This window comes from Cucurbita pepo, unplaced genomic scaffold, assembly GCF_002806865.2.
Source record: "Cucurbita pepo subsp. pepo cultivar mu-cu-16 unplaced genomic scaffold, ASM280686v2 Cp4.1_scaffold001776, whole genome shotgun sequence".
Classification (NCBI taxonomy): domain Eukaryota; kingdom Viridiplantae; phylum Streptophyta; class Magnoliopsida; order Cucurbitales; family Cucurbitaceae; genus Cucurbita; species Cucurbita pepo.
In genome coordinates this window covers 1-4,240 of record NW_019647885.1, presented here as the reverse complement: position 1 = coordinate 4,240, position 4,240 = coordinate 1, and the positions used below count along the sequence as shown (strand labels likewise).

Here is a 4,240-nt window from a genome sequence, read left to right as displayed (position 1 = left end):
AAAAAAAAAAAAAAAAAAAAAAAAAAAAAAAAAAAAAAAAAAAAAAAAAAAAAAAAAAAAACACTCAAACTAAGCTACAAATTGCTCAAACCCATCTAATTAAAAGCTTCCAATACTTTGGAAAAATCGTTACCATGTTGTAGGAGCGATCATTGATAATCAAATGATAGTTACACTCATTGATAGTGATGATTATTATTGTTTTTATTAACCAAGTGCTGAAATCGAAACTGATTCTTCAATTTCAGGCTCGACAATCATTAATAAGCCGAGGTCTTTTCCCTGTTCTCGCCGATCCTCAACACCTAGTGAGTTATACTCTTTCTATTCAATTTCCAAAGGATTTATATTGCTTTATTATATTTAGTTTAATGATCTTAGGTTGGTTAGATTACATGGCTGATTTCAAAGATGAGGAACGTCTTTGTTGATAGTTTATGGGGCCCCNTGATTATATGCTTTACTTCAACTGGAAGGGCTGCTAGGTTTGTTCATGGACAGATTATTGTATATCTGATATTGTTGAATTCAATAGTCATGTTATTTGCTTTCTAATTTTGAACTAATACCATAAATTTTTGGAGCTTTAAACAAGTTGTCTTAATGTGCAGATTAATTGCAAAGTATAGGCCAACGATGCCCGTTATATCTGTTGTCATTCCAAGGCTGCAAACAAATCAATTAAAGTGGAGTCTGAGTGGAGCATTTGAGGTATGCATATTGTTTTGCAACTGTTAACAGTCTTTTAAGATTCCTTCATGCAAAGAAAGTACTGCTAATACTACTGCAAAAGATAATAACTACTAAATACGCAAGCACTCTATTTATAAAATTTTATACGGCCTTCGTTATATTACTAAACAAGGTTCCTATCCGACCTCCACGTCTATACCTATAATTCTTATCAGTCCAAACATTTTTTAAAGTTTTACCACAAGAACCTTCCTTTCAAGTATTTTCTCTCTTGTTCTTATCATACAAATTGTGTACTTGTGGATTTTTTGTTTTATCTGTTATCTTTAAAGTGTTAGATGAATTTCCTATACCTATATCTCGGCCTTTTAAATTCCAACTACAATTCTTTTGAGTGAAAAGATCAATTTTTACTTGTAACCTTAGGTGGGTGAGTCCATTTTAACCTTCATCCCTTTGAACCTTAAACTTGAATAAGTGTCAGCATGAATACCTCCTCAAAACTAAATCTAGGAATTTCTTATGAGCTAACTATAAATCATAAAAAGGTTTAAANAAAAAAAAAAAAAAAAAAAAAAAAAAAAAAAAAAAAAAAAAAAAAAAAAAAAAAAAAACACTCAAACTAAGCTACAAATTGCTCAAACCCATCTAATTAAAAGCTTCCAATACTTTGGAAAAATCGTTACCATGTTGTAGGAGCGATCATTGATAATCAAATGATAGTTACACTCATTGATAGTGATGATTATTATTGTTTTTATTAACCAAGTGCTGAAATCGAAACTGATTCTTCAATTTCAGGCTCGACAATCATTAATAAGCCGAGGTCTTTTCCCTGTTCTCGCCGATCCTCAACACCTAGTGAGTTATACTCTTTCTATTCAATTTCCAAAGGATTTATATTGCTTTATTATATTTAGTTTAATGATCTTAGGTTGGTTAGATTACATGGCTGATTTCAAAGATGAGGAACGTCTTTGTTGATAGTTTATGGGGCCCCGTGTTTTCTTCTCCAAAATGAGTTATGTTTTGGGCATACGTTTGGATGTGGTGGAATGTAGCCATTCAGGTTTGTATTATTTTTGTAATAAGAAACCTGAAAACATGTATGGAGAAAGAAACAAAAGGACAGCCTAGGGGCAGGGAAAGAGATAACCATCTCCAAAAGGATCTACTCACAAGAAAACCTTCCAATCTTGAAGGATTATGAAGAGGGGATAAGTACAAAAGACTTTGCTGCTTCTTTAGCACCACCCAGAAGCTGAGATACATAACAAACTTAACTTCAAAAGTCCTGTGATTTCTCTTCCACCAACGGCTCCACCAAAGTGCACAAACTGTGTAGCATCATAACAATCTGGCCAGGCCTTTAAACCATCCCCCATTAAGAACCTCTAGCCAATCATCCGCACGCGAGGGTGAAAAAATCAGGAAGCCCAAACAAACAACTTTAGGAAAAAAAGCCCAGCCTTTCGACACAAACTGACAGTGTAGCAAAATATGATTCAAAGATTCTTCACTGTTGAAACACAAGCAGCACAATGACAGAAACATCACCCATCCTCCGCATTTTTTCTGCATTCCATCGTGATTACTAACGCCCCTATGAGTTAAGGACCAAAGCTAAACGTTCACCTTTCTAGGAATATGAATTTCCAAATATAGTTGATAAGGGGAATTCAAAGAAGGCCTAGGTTCTGTGAGGTTAAAAAAGGCAGACTTTTAGGTGAATTCGCTCAAGGGGGTCAAGTTTCCACAGCACATTGTCTTTTCCTGGTCCCGAGTCTTTCTATTAACGAAGTCCAACCTGTCATTGTCTTCTTTGTCGTCGAAAATTATGTTAGAAATCACGAACCTCTACAATGGTATGATATTGTTCACTTTGAGCATAAACTCTCGTGGTTTTGTTTTTGGTTTCTCCTAAAGGTCTCATACAAATGGAGTTCTATTCCTTACTTATAAATCCATGATCAACCCCTTAATTACTAAACGTGGGACTCCTCTCCCAACCATCNCCCCCCCCCCAAATTTTTGAAGAGCTTCTGGTCTTCCAGTTGCTGTCATCAGCCATTACATATACACATATATGTGACTCTTGATGCACCTTTTTTGTCTTCCTGAAGTACTGATATATATTTATGTGAAACCTCCATGGATTTTTGAAATTTAAGCTTTGGAATTGAGTTCTTATAGTGATGATCATCACTGATTTCTTGAGTGAAACCTTAGCGTTTCCATACTGATCATTATCTTTATAAAACCTGTTTGCCTTGGATTTTTTGGCTGGACGTGATGTTTAGAGAGAAATAAAGGTGGTGAAGTAGGAGTAGCCGAGTAGGGTGCTGTACTGGTGGACCAGATATCAAGCTGGTATTGATGTTGTTGGTGTGTGGAGTTATGGATTTGGCCCTACGGCGCCGCCTGCTTGCAGGGAACCCCACTGCTTCTGGCTGCGTCAAGTAATCTCAATAACTCTTAATTTACAGCAATTTATTGAAAGATTTCTTAGTATTTTATCATCCTTGCTTAAAAAATCTCATCAGAGAAAGATTACGAGAGGGTTGAATTGTTATAAACTAAAGTTGAGGGACTAACTTGTTAGACTTTTTTTTTACAGGTTCTCTGTTCTTTGTTAATGGACCACTCTCACACTCTATACTTACTCCTAATGCGACTCTCTGTTCGAAGGAGAGTTTACCACGTTTTGGTCCACACTACTTTTTCTTGTCGTTTTTATAGATTTGTATTAATTTAGTCTCTATAGTTCATAAAATTTTATATATTTTCAAAGTATTTAAAATATTTTGGGCAGTTGGTGCAGCGTGGAGTAGCATTACTGTATATTGTTTTTGGATTCCAATCATTTAGGTCAGCCTCTCATCCATTTATGATATTATAAATGCCACTCTCAAACACCAATTTCAGCTCATGCCTTTTGCCCCATTTGATCTTCATAGCTCTTGTTTCAGTTCTAGGTTTAANTTGATCTTCATAGCTCTTGTTTCAGTTCTAGGTTTAATTTTGTACAAAATTACATCCCTCCCACTTTTGATCTTGTTTGATTATTGTTCTTCCATTCTTGTTTTGTTTTTCTCTGTCCTTCCATTCAAATCATAACCTTTTACACTTTAAGGCTATTGACACGTTTTGTCGGCCAATACTTTTTAATGAAAGTAGAAGTATTTATACCGAGTTATACTTTTATTGGTCCCGAAAGCCTCTTACTAATAAAGATGTTTTATAAAGTTAGAAGCTCACCGAATTCAACTAATTTAAATATATATCTCCGACAAATAGAAGCTCGTATATCTTCAACATTGTCTACGGAAAATGTCTACTTAATATTCACCATATTTTAGGGCTTCAGTCTATAATCTGTGTACCTCTCTTCCTCCTTCTGACCCATCCCGGAGCCCTCTTCCAGCCAGCAGCCCCCAGTTTTAGTATGGCCCCAACCCACTCTACATTAATTATTTATTTATTTATTTATCGTCTAATACTAAAACTCAAAACCCCAATACAAATATTCCTTTTTTTTTTTTTTTTT

The 4,240-nt window shown here is 34.9% G+C and overlaps 1 long non-coding RNA gene across 1 annotated transcript; it reads left to right on the top strand.

The window, feature by feature from the left end:
* Window positions 1–440: 440 nt before the first annotated feature.
* LOC111786494 lies at window positions 441–2,699 on the top strand. Its single transcript, XR_002813786.1, has 3 exons — window positions 441–485; window positions 612–711; window positions 1,495–2,699. It is a non-coding gene; the product is annotated as an uncharacterized LOC111786494 (long non-coding RNA).
* Window positions 2,700–4,240: the final 1,541 nt, after the last annotated feature.